At 42.9% G+C, this 13274-nt stretch overlaps 1 protein-coding gene across 7 annotated transcripts in view; it reads right to left on the bottom strand.

Moving 5' to 3' along the window:
• Positions 1-13274, bottom strand: part of ROBO1 (roundabout guidance receptor 1) — a 1468549-nt gene that overhangs the window by 637541 nt on the left and 817734 nt on the right. The gene's annotated exons all lie outside the window — the stretch shown is intronic.

The raw sequence follows: 13274 nt of genomic DNA, 5'->3' as shown, positions 1-13274 counted from the left end.
GCTTTTTTAGGCTCTACTTCTCCTTTGGATCACAGGAGTGCAGTTCATTTTGCCAGTTCCCCCGTTTTTACTCAGCTGGTCCAGGCACTGGATCAATCCTAATTTTACAGTCAAGATGCACACAGGAGCCTGGACCGGAGTCTGGCTCAGCCTCTTACTGAGCTGATGGGAGACTGATCCAGCTGTTCTCGGCTCCTCCCAAGCTCAGCGCTACAGTGATAGCTGGGGTGACGGAGCAGAGAGCCAGTGACTGACAATCACAGCTCCCTGCTCAGAGTGGAGGGGAAAACTGAGTAATTAACAGTGCTTTATCACTCAGTTCTCAGTGTAGAGGTGGCAGGGGACAGATGCAGCATCGGATCAATGCTGTATCCACCTAGGTGAGTATACGTTTTTTTCTTTTGTGAAACCCAGATCTCTCTTTTAAAGGACTTTTTCATGAAGTGTATGTCTTTATTTTGCCTGTGTTTTATTTATTTTTTTCATTTACTTTTTGCTAATGAGTAATAAGGGGTACTCAATTACCCTGTATGTACCTAAGTACGTTGCCTTAAAATTTTAGGGGCCTTTAGCCAATCCCCAGCTAAAGAAACCCTTAAATAGACCTGAGTCATGCCAGCAGGGGAGTCGGGTGGAAGACGGAGAAGCAGTGCTGAGGGAGGCTGTTGATGGCCCTGGAGGGACCACTTACCAGGGGGCGGGGGGTTTTCCTTCAGCCCGTTGCTCAGGAGGCTGGCATTGAAGGATCCCACCATAGGAGGCAGTTGGATGTATTCATGCTGGAGAAACAGTAGGGAGAACAAGGAAAGACAGTGAGCAGATCAGTACGGTGCAGCGACAGAACAGGGGAAAGACTGCCAGCTTTAGCAGTGCTCTGTTGAAGACAGCGTTGTGCCAAGTATTTATCCAACCTTGCCCTGAGGAATCTCCATGTGCATGCTAGTCAGGAGGACTGGGAAGAGGAAAGCAACAAGGTGTGGCTGTTGGATGCCAGGAAGGCTAAGGCCCCGTACACACGACCGAGTTTCTTGGCAGAATTCAGCCAGAAACTCGATCGGAGCCGTATTCTGCCGAGAAACCCGGCCGTGTGTACACTTTCGGCCGAGGAAACCGACGAGGATCTCGTCGGGCCAAATAGAGAACATGTTCTCTATTTCCTCGTTAGTCAACGGGGAAACTTGGCTCGCCGAGATCCTCGGCGGCTTCACAATGAACTCGACGAGCAAAACGATGTGTTTTGCCCGTCGAGTTCCTCGGACGTGTGTACGGGGCCTAACACATTATGCAAGCAGTGGAACTGGGATCAGTGGCCACAGGGAAGCAGAAGGTGATGTGATATGTTGCTCATTATTTATGTGTTACTTGGCCAAGGGACTGAGAGTTCCTGCCTGCAATGGGCTGTTGCTGAACTGACAATAGACTGCTAGTTCCCTCAGGAGTGAGCCAGCAGAAGCTGTACAACGAGGAACCAAGTTTGTGCAGGTGGAAGGATGAAAAGGAGTCTGTAAATAGGGAGGAAGTGTCCCTGACTTGATGTTGTTGTCACAGTGGGCATCCCATAACCCCTTACCCATCCAAGTTATCATCCCCTAATAAAACTACAAAAACAAGCCAAAGACTGATTTCTGTGTCCGATTGGAAGAAGAAAATGTTGCGTGACTGGCTGTGCAGCCGTGGGGAATACAGACGTCAGCAACCCCTACGGGGGTAGTGCTACATAATATAATATGATATAATATAATATGGGTACACATACATTAATGCTGGAATTGGTACTACAAAAAGGCCTGACAGGTCTTAAGGCTATCTGGTCTAGTGTCTGTTACCTTTTCTGCCTTGCTGGCCACACTTTGTGTCCTATCATTTAGCGTTAATTTAAATGTAATAGAATATTGGTTTTTATTTATAAGCTTTAAGATTAAGGTTCAGCTGAACATAACATGACTTTGAAATTTAGATAAAAACAATTTTGGTGCAAATTTAATTAACTTAATAATATTCCCTGTTCCTCTTACACAAGTTATTTTTTTCAACATTTTAAATATATTCAAGTTACAAGTCTACATCATCCGTCAAGTAGAATTACTTTATATCTTTTATACAAATGGATGGCAGTACCAATTAAAACTCCCCCGGTTCAAAGGTATTTTAATGTTATTTACATCCCGGAGGTATAGGTAGGCCCGCACAGCTACTTGCATGTATGCGTGCCTTTTTTCCCGGCACATTGAACTGTTATTATGACGTGCACTGTGCACTGATCCTGACTGATTACAATCCCTATGAAATGACAATGCTGTCAAACACTCTACAGCTTAATTAGATGCTATGTGAAATGATGCAGAGCCAAAATGTTTCATAAGGAAGAAAAAAAAATTAAAACTAGTCTCAATGCATTCAACATTTCATTCTGTCAAATGTGTTTTAACAATTTAAAAGTGTTTAGTCAGAACATTTTCTACTTACTTTTCTGCTGCAGATGCAAGTTGCTTTTGATGCAGATGCTTCCTCTCTTCTCCTCCAGGCCTGAATTTAAGGAAAAGTACCATAGAGTGTGGCCTAGGGTGACAATGTGTGAGAGGGGCTACAGCAGGTGGACCGTTGTTTCTTTCTCTAAATACACTTAACTCCTATGTAATGTGACAAATGGACTCCAGGGAACCTAGGGGTATGAATGCACAGGAACTATGTGCAACTTTGGCTGTATAGCAATGTGCAAAATATTGATGAAGAATCTTAAAGCATATCTAAATTAAAAAACAACAATATAATATAATATTTGGCAGCCTTTCAGTCCTTAGAAGTGGTGGCTGCATTTGATTTATTTCTTTATACTTTCTTTCCTTTATTTTCACCAGGTGATCCTATCAATAACACACATCCTATCCCTTTACGCCTACCCTCACTCCCCCGGTGTATCTATGAATATAGCCATGGTTGTCACACCAGAAGGGCTTCTGACATGTCTAACTAAGTTCATCAGCCCAGGTGGGTGAAATGCATTAGGCCCCGTGCACACGTCCGAGGAACTCGACGGGCAAAACTCATCGTTTTGCTCGTCGAGTTCTGTGTGAAGCCGCCGAGGATCTCGGCGAGCCAACTTTCCTCATTGAACAACGAGGAAATAGAGAACATGTTATCTATTTGGCTCGACGAGGAACTCGTCGGCTTCCTCGGCCGAAAGTGTACAACGACCGGGTTTCTCGGCAGAATTCAGCTCCGATCGAGTTTCTGGCTGAATTCTGCCGAGAAACTCGGTCGTGTGTAAGGGGCCTTAGAGGGGCAGACTTGTGGACGAAAGACACAGTGTGTGATGTAGATTATTAAATCTGTCAGACTTTTGTTCTGGACATGTTCTGGACACTATCCAGGATTACTGGGATCAATATGTTCAATATATCTATGAAATCACCATGCTCAGGCTCCCTAAGGACCCTCTAATTTGTCTGTTTAGCTATACAGCACCTACAGATAACACCCCTGTGGCCACCAGAAAACCCCCACCCCTGACCCCATGGACACATCTATGTCTCCTGATGGCCACAAGGATCCTACTCAAAGCCTGGACATTCCCTCCACAGCCCTTCTCTTTCCATGATCACAAAGTAGCTGAAAAAGCTCTTATGTCCAGAAAAACTGGATACTATGTTACAAAACTTCAGACCCACCAAACGATTCTTCACACGCTGGTGAGCCTTCATTGGGCACACTTTCTCTCCGACTAAAATCCCTCAGCTCATGTCTACCAAACAGTTTACTTCATGGTGTGCCAAGGCAAACCTTCAATCTCTCTGGGCAAACTAAAACTGTCAGATTCTGTGCCCACTCTTGGTATTGAACCCCCTCACCCCAATGGTGTCTCTGCCACACCCATCCTCCTATGATCAAAACACCACCCTATGTAGAACCCATGTACCATCTACATCCAGTACATAAACAACTTTGTGAAGACCCAGAGGGCCCTGAAAGCTAAGTGATCTAGTCTAGTTTATATTTATGCCTTTGTATGGTTTTCCCACCTTGAATTGTAGGTCATGTTGTCTCTTTTACCGCTAAATCCATGGTGTTGGAAAACTATACCTGTCTCATCCACGATTTGCAGTTCAGTTCTTACAGTAACTGTTCCTTCATCCATGAATGTGTGGGCTGCATTTGGTAGTATCCACCAGCCATATTTCACCTAGCTACATGCATTGTAATAACTAATGTTTATTGATCCCTGTTTTGATGCCCTAATGCATGGCATTATTTGATGTATACCTACATTATTTATTTTGTTCACTTTTATCTTAGCTTTGCTGTACTGAAAAAAATAAAAAAATAAAGATTTATAAAAAAAATAAAAAATCTGTCAGACTTTTGTGAATTTTTCAAAGTGTGGCCTCTTTCTTTAACCACTTGCCTACTGTGCACATACACCCCCTTCCTGCCCAGACAAAATTTTAGCTTCCGGAACTGCGTCGCTTTAACTGACAATTGCGCGGTCATGCGACGTGGCTCCCAAACAAAATTGACGTCCTTTTTTCCCAACAAATAGAGCTTTCTTTTGGTGGTATTTTATCGCCTGTGCAGTTTTTATTTTTTGGGCTTTAAACAAAAAAAGAGCGTAAATTTTGAAAAAAAAACACAATATTTTTTACTTTTTGCTATAATAAATATCCCATTTAATACGTATTCTTCTACATACTTTTGGTAAAAAAAAAAAAATCGCAATAACCGTATAGTGACTGGTTTGCACAAAAGTTATATTCCCTACAAAATAGGGGACATAATTATGATTTTTTTTTTTTTTTTTACTAGGAATGGCGGCGATCTGTGATTTTTTTCGGGACTGCGACATTATAGCGGACAAATCGGACACTTTTGACACATTTTTGGGACCATTCACATTTGTACAGTGAACAGTGCTATAAATATGCATTGATTACTGTATAAATGTGACTGGCAGGGAAGGGGTTAACCACTAGGGGGCGGCGAAGGGGTTAAATGTGTAGCCTAGTCAGTGTTCTAACTGTAGGGGGAGGGGGATGACTGGGGGAGGTGACCGATCTGTGGCCCTATGTGCAAGGGACACAGCATCGGTCTCTTCTCCCTGACAGGACGTGGATCTCTGTGTTTACACACAGAGATCCACGGTCCTGCTCAGTTACTGGGCAATCGTGGGTGCCCGGTGGCCATCTTGGCCGCCGGGCATGCGCATTGTGCTCCCAGTAATGCGACGGGTGAGCGCGCGCCCCCCTAGCAGCTTTAAATGACAGGACGTCATATGACGTCCTGTCAGAACAATAGGGTATTCCGCCCACCGTCATTTGACGGCATGCAGGTTTAAAGCGGTTAAAGTAAATGTACACTTTGAAAAGTGTACATGTTCATAGGTGTGTTTGTCCACCCTCTCACACAGGAAAAATATAAACACTGATATGGGGGTTAGTCACAGGGTGTAAAGACAAGAAAAGCTGTACACCCTATAGGTACAACAGAAAACAAAACAAAAAGCAAGACCATACAGCGGTATAACAGGACAAGTTCCACTTAGAACAGGCCTCGCCATGGCCGACCAAAGAAGTTGAGTGCATGTGCTTAGCATCACAACCAGAGCTTGTCTTTGGGAAATAGACTTATGAGTGCTGCCAGCATTACTGCAGAGGTTGAAGGGGTGGGGGGTCAGCCTGTCAGTGCTCAGACCATACGCCGCACACTGCATCAAATTGGTCTGCACGGCTGTCCTCGCCAGAAGGAAGACTCTTCTAAAGATAATGCACAAGAAAGCCTGCAAACAATTTGCTGAAGATAAGCAGACTAAGGAAATGGATTACTGGAACCATGTCCCGTGGTCTGATGAGACCAAGATAAACTTATTGGTTCAGATGGTGTCAAGCTTATGTGGTGGCAACCAGGTGAGGAGTACAAACACAAGTGTGTCTTGCCTACAGTCAAGCATGGTGGTGGGAGTGTCATACAGTCTGCGTCCATAGCCATCGAGTGTATGACTCAGTCCCGCCTCCGTCATTGGTTTTGTTTGACAGCAGTGGAAGCCAATGGCTGCGCTGCTATCAATCTATCCAATCAACGCCAAGACTCCGTGGAGAAGAGGACGCCGGGGATGTGCAGAGAAGGTGAACTGGCTCAGGTAAGTAAAACGGGGAGCTGGGGGGCCCGTGATTACCAGGTGTTTTTTCATCTTAATGCATTAAGGGCATTAAGGTGAAAAAACACGAACCTTTACAACCCCTTGTACGTTGGCAGAATGGCACAGCTGCGCATATTGGCGTACAGGTACGTCCCCTTTAATATGCACAGCCGTGGGTCGCACGTGCATTGCGGGTGGTGCACTCGCGACCCTGTCTGGTACTCCATGACCGCTCCCGCGGACCCGATCGCCGCCGGTGTCCCGCAATCGGGTCACCGAGCTGAAGAACGGGGAGAGGTAAGTGTAAACCTCTCCCCGTGCTTCCTAGTCAGACTGTCACTGATTGTCTGTTCCCTGTCATAGGAAACAACGATCAGTGATGTGACACGCCAAGCTACGCCCCCACACAGTAAAAATCACTCATTAGGTCACACTTAACCCCTTCAGCGCCCCATACAAGTTAACCCCTTCACTGCCAGTGTCATTTTCACAGTAATCAGTGGATTTTTATAGCACTGATCGCTGTAAAAATGATAATGGTCCCAAAATAGTGTCAAAAGCGTCCGATGTGTCCGCCATAATGTCGAAATCATGATAAAAATCGCTGATCGCCGCTATTACTAGTAAAAAAAAAATATTAATAAAAATGCCATAAAACTATCCCATATTTTGTAGATGCTATAACTTTTGCGCAAACCAACCAATGAAATGCTTATTGCGATTTTTTTTACCAAAAATATGTAGAAGAATACATATCGGCCTAAACTGAGGAAAAAAAATGTTTTCTATATATTTTTGGGGATATTTATTATAGCAAAAAGTAAAAAATATTGCATTATTTTAAAAATTGTCGCTCTATTTTTGTTTAAAGCGCAAAAAATAAAAACCGCAGAGGTGATAAATTACCACCAAAAGAAAGTTCTATTTGTGGGAAAAAAAGGACGCCAATTTTGTTTTGGAGCCACGTCGCACGACCGCGCAATTGTCAGTTAAAGTGACGCAGTGCCGAATCACAAAAAGGGGTCTGGTCCTTTAGCAACAAAATGGTCCGGGGCTTAAGTGGTTAAGGCAGCGCAGGGAAATAATGGTGGTCAAACAAAATATTGAAACTTTGGGCCCAATTTGGACATTTTCACTTAGAGGTGTACTCCCTTTTGTTTGAAGTGATTTCGATATTAATGTCTGTGTGTTGAGTTATTTTGAGGGGACAGCAAATTTACTCTGTTATACAAGTTGTACACTCACTACTTTACATTGTAGCAAAGTGTAATTTCTTCAGTTTTGTCACATGAAAAGATAGAATAAAATATTTACAAAAATGTGAGGGGTGTACTCACTTTTGTGAGATACTATATATATATAATGCTGGGGAAAGAGGCAAGTTGGAACTTCAAGCCAAACCTGGAGTTGAGCTTTAGCCCCCACATGTTAACAATAAATCAGGATTTCTGGTACCTGAAAACTTTATAGCTTCAGTCAGAAAATAGCGGCTCGTTCACACCACCAGCCTTGCTGAACACACGGCTGCTGGTGTGTCCTGGGAAAAACACAATTGAAGCACCAAACAGCATGACATTGTTTACTTTTTTGTTAGAACTTTATTTAAAGGTCACAAGTGACATTTCATTAAAGTGGAGGTTCACCCTATAAAAAATTTCTAACACTACATCCAGCACCGTGCTGCATATAAAATGACACTGACCTTTATTTATTTTTTTGCCGTAGATATCGTTTAGCCGTGGAATTCACCGCGGCTTCGGGGTAGGGAATCCCGCGGGAGTGGGCGTTCCTCTTGTCATGCCAATTGATTGACATGCTAAACGACGGCGCACACAGCGCGTCACGACTTCCCGAAGGAAGCTCGGGTCGGCTCGGCTCTATTCGGAGCCTGCGCACCGGTGCCGAATAGAGCCGAGCCGACCCGAGCTTCTTTCGGGAAGTCGTAACGCGCTGTGTGCGCCGTCGTTTAGCATGTCAATCAATTGGCATGACAATAGGAACGCCCACTCCCGCGGGATTCCCTACCCGGAAGCCGCGGTGAATTCCACGGCTAAACGATATCTACGGCAAAAAAAAAATAAAGGTCAGTGTCATTTTATATGCAGCACGGTGCTGGATGTAGTGCTAGAAATTTTTTATAGGGTAAACCTCCACTTTAAGTTCTATTGACGTGTGGTGGACTGCATCGCACCATGCTTTGCTAAAAAATTACTGCATGCCATATTTTTTTCCGTGCATGCCATACTTATTACCATGCATGCCACTACAGCCTGGTTTTGTGAGCTGGGCTGATAGAGAATAAGTACCGTATATACTCGGGTATAAGCCGAGCTTTTCAGCACATTTTTTTGTGCTAAAAAAGCCCCCCTCGGCTTATGCTTGAGTCTCCCTGCCTCACTGTGCCCATCTGCAGCCTAATGCACATAGGTGTGCGCAGCCCATCCTTTTAGAGTGTGCACCCCAAAGCTCAAACACACTTTACCGATAACTCACAATGTTCATTCAGAAAGGGAAGGGGCCGGTAAATTACATATTTACCGGCCCCTTTCCCCACTCATCCTAAAATATCTCCGCAGCGACAGCCGACAGGAGAGGAGGGAAGGGAAGTCGGAGGCGTGGTGGGAGGGGAGGGCAGCGGGGGGTATCTGTGCTGCACAGGATGATTAGGGTGTGCCTGGGCACACCTGGCACACCCTGTGCGCACGCCTATGCTAATGCACCTGATCTCCCGACACTGTCACAGCGCCAGTGTTCTGGAAATCAGGTACATGAGTTTGCAGATGGACACAGTAAGGCAGGGAGATGGGCACAGTGAGGCAGAGAGATGGGCATAGTGAAGCATGCAGATGGGCACAGTGAGACATGCAGATGAGCACAGTGAGGCTGCAAATGGGCACAGTGAAGCTGCAAATGGGCACAGTGAGGCTGCAAATAGGCACAGTGAGGCAAAGTAAGGCTGCACATGGGCACAGTGAGGCTGCATATGGGCATTGTTGACCCTATTTTCCCCTTACAGTAGCTGCTGCATTTCTCACCCTGGGCTTATACTCAAGTCAATACGTTTTCCCATTTCTTTGTGGTAACATTAGGTGCCTTGGCTTATATTAAGGTCGGCTTATACTCGAGTATGTACAGTATTTTTGCCTTGTCTTGTACTGGGACTGCACTATGCAAAGCTGCCTGGTGCAATACCAATGCATTTGGTGTGAATGGACCCTAAGGCTGCTGATAACAATATTAACAAATCTGTGTAATTCACTTTATATATTCTTACAGCTTTATTTGCTCATTGGGATGTACATTATTACAGTATTGTTTTATAACATCAAAGAAGATGAAATTCCAGCATTATGCATAAGAAGTGAAATATGGGAGAAAATAAATAAATCCATTTAACACCCTTAATATGGACTTATTGGATGATGATGATTATTGATGCTCAACAGCGAAAAGTGCTTTCAGCATAAAATGTTTGTAGTAAAATGGGCAGCAAGTTGGATTTTCATCTCTTTCTGCCAAATTCATAAAAAATAAAATTTCAAGCCAAAGCATATGTGTCTGGAAGACTTCCTTCCTAACAGTAATGTCATACATATGTGTAAATAGCCTGCGTTTCCATTACCGCCCCATAACTGTGTATTTCAGTAAGTCTCAGCATGCATATCTCAGAGTGAATTATGTACGTGATTTTCTGAAGCTGACTTTTACTTTGAAATGTAATTGATGTATTGAAAAATAAAATGAACGCCCGCTCTCTTTGTAAACCAACACTAATGGCGGCTGCACTCAATCTGGTCTTGAAGGGGAATGAAAGAAAATGCGAATAACCATCAATCTTTCTAAGCTGCATATAATTTGAAAATGGAAAAACTGACAATAGTCATTACTAATGCAGCATGTATACCGCTGTGGCCGTAACTTCCTTTAAAAGGAGACTTTTTCCCCCATTACAATGAGACTCTGGAAGGAGTTCTTTTTTTTAAATGTCCACTAGAGGGAGATGTTGTGGATTAAGTTTGCAGAGATTTGCTAGATAGTGTCACATGAAGGACAACAGTTTAAGCACACGTGCATTTTTTTTTTCTTTGACTGTTTTTTTTCTTTTTCTTTTTTTTTTTATAAAAATGACAGAGGAGCATTCAAGACATGAAAAAAGGAACAAAATATACAAGTTGGGGTTAGCTAAAATTCAGGAAAACAGCTACACATATAAGGTATTATATACAGTGTATGTATGTGTATATATATATTAGGGCTGTTACTGATCAACATTTTTCTGTTCGATTAATCGTTTTTTTTTTTATCGATTAATCGATTAATTTTGATTAATTATAACGCACATACAGATCCAACTACTTTTAGCTGATCTCCTTGCAGGCTGATTCCCAGTGCAGCTACCAACCACTGGAAAAATGGATAGCAGGATACAAAAAACACACAGGCAGTGCTCAATGGGAATAGCATTAAAACTTTTATAGTCTAGGTAACCAAATAAATATTGCACTGGAGGTAAAATTGATGTAGCTACATAAACTGTAAAAATGGTGCAAGTAATACCAACTGGTACCAAAAGCAGTCATAAAAACATGTAGCTAAGTATGATACTTGTATAAAAATGTGTACAACGATACCACTGCTGAATCCAGATGAGGAGAGGTTAACATCAGTCCGTCGGCATGTAGATGTCCCATGAAGGGAACTATCACAACTCCCAGTGGATGGCTGTAGAATCCCAGGTTGATAGAGGGAAGTGATAGAGGGAAGTGTAACAGCCCTTGTGTGTGGCAGATAGTAAGGTCCCGCTGGCATGCAGATATGAAGGCACAGCAAAGGAGCCCTTCAGATGGACACGGCAAGCACCGCCGGTGTCTGTGACATCACCTGATCTCCGACGGAACACCCTGAAGGCCCGGAAGGCGGCGGAGAGGTGAGTACCAATCAAAAGAATTTTAATCGATCAAAAAGATTAAAGATTAATCGATTAATTAAAAGTTAATTTGCACAGCCCTAATATATATATATATATATATATATATATATATATATATGTATATATATATAAATAGTATGTATATAAACATACCTTTTTTGCTGAAAGGATATGAGAGGTCATGTGGTCATGTCCTGAAATCTCAAGTGTTACTAAACCCCTGACCCTATATCTGATCTCCCACAGTACACAGAACACGGACATGCAATTATTTTAGTAAATGTAAACTGCTAATTGCCCTTTCTCATCAGCAGTATATAGCAGTCTTGTGATTTCTATCAGTGTCTGGCCGAGCACTGGTTAAACCTTGTAGGAGTTGTTTTCATTCTCCTTTGACTGTCCTGTAAGGCTGCATGACCCCTGACCCTCTGTATGGACAGTTCTGATTGGCCCTGTGCTGATCACAAGCACCCTCCCAAAAAAAAAAACCCTCTGGCAATACACACCATGTGCAGAGTGACCCCAAGGCTCTGTACTATCAGCAGATGGTTTGAGGACTGTGGAAGAAGGGGATGATCAAAGAAGATCATCCTTTTTACACAATGTGCAGGATTAACCTCTTATGCTTGGTACACACCACACGTTTTTTTTTTTGTTCAACCCAGCGGCTGCATGATATAAAACTGTCAGCTCTCGTCAGAGCCGCTGTACTAACCATCCAAGGTTAGTCCAGCAATTATCACCCCCCCCGCCAGAACACTCCGATCAGCACTCTCACTGATTGGGAGTCGATCGGCTGCTGGTTTTCCAGCATGCTCATTCAACAGAGGCTGACCAACCAGCAGGCCTCTGTCAGACAGACCAACATACACATGTGCCTGAATGTCGGACATTTTTTTTAACCGCTTGCCAAACAGGGGCCATCATTATACTGTGGCAGGTCGGCATGATCCTGCAAACCACCATAGCTTTATGTCAGTCCCTTTAAGTGGGATAGCCAGCACGAGCGCGTCCGCTGCACAGCGGGAGTGCCAATGCTCGTGGTCGGCGGTCGGGAGGTGGGAAATAGGAAAAGGGCTAGAGAGTAGTGGGGGGAGGGAGAGGGGTACGGTAAAAAGAGGAGCCAAAGGAGGGGGTGTATATCCCACCCTCCCACCCTGGCTGGTGAGAAAGATAGGGACTTATGTTATTGTTGCTCATTATTTGGGAGAGTCCACAAAGTTCTGTAGGCCTTTTATACCGGTTTGAAGTTGAGCTTTAAGCACCCAATCAAGTCAAGTGAATGTTATTTTTTTAATTATGTTTACAATTAGATCAATATCATATTGGGTCGACAGCTGCTGCAATAGTGTATTGTAAAAAACAAGCAAACAAAAAGAAAAAAAAAACATAAAGGTTGAAAAGGTTGGGCATCTGAATACATGCAATTATGAACTATGTTTATCAGAATTGTCAATGACTTTGGTAATAAGGCATAGCATAATGAATATACTGTCGTTTCAGGTTGCTTTCATCTTTTTATTATGCTTACCCTTACTAAATATAAAATAAACATAATTTGAGAAAATATATAGCAGTAAAAATCATTATCATAAATGGAGGTGTTAAATTTCAATTAACCCCAAATGTAAGTCCTTTATGAATAGTTTGCTAACTTGCAATTAAAGAAGTCTGAAACAACAGGCTCATTATCATATGTTGATAATTAAACATGTTTTTTTGGGGATATAGATTTTTGCACGCTCATTGATGTCACGGGGTAATTTATCATAGTCTCTCATCTGCAAAATCAGGGAATTTCAATGCAAAAACAGTTCACTGGTATTATTGATCCTTAATTTTTCTCAATTAATGATGCATGGGTGAGCATTATTTTATTGTTAGTACAGTTGGGCTTTCTCTTGAAAAGTAATCACATGTGTATATTGAAGTCAAGGAAATACTGGGGGTTATTTACTAAAGGCAACTCCACTTTGCACTATAAGTGTAAACTACAAGTGAAAAGTGCACTTTAAATTGCACTGAAAGTGCACTTGGAAGTGCAATCGCTGTAGATCCGAAGGGGACATGCAAGGAAAATAAAAAGCAGCATTTTAGCTTGCATATGATTGGATAATAAAATCAGCAGAGCTTCCCCTCATTTCAGATTTACCCCTTAGATTTACAGCGACTGCACTTCCAAGTGCACTTTCAGTGCAATTTCAAGTTCAATTT

The sequence above is a fragment of the Rana temporaria genome, chromosome 2 (assembly GCF_905171775.1).
Source record: "Rana temporaria chromosome 2, aRanTem1.1, whole genome shotgun sequence".
Classification (NCBI taxonomy): domain Eukaryota; kingdom Metazoa; phylum Chordata; class Amphibia; order Anura; family Ranidae; genus Rana; species Rana temporaria.
The sequence above is the reverse complement of the archived record's forward strand: the minus strand, read 5'-3'. Positions and strand labels throughout refer to the sequence as shown.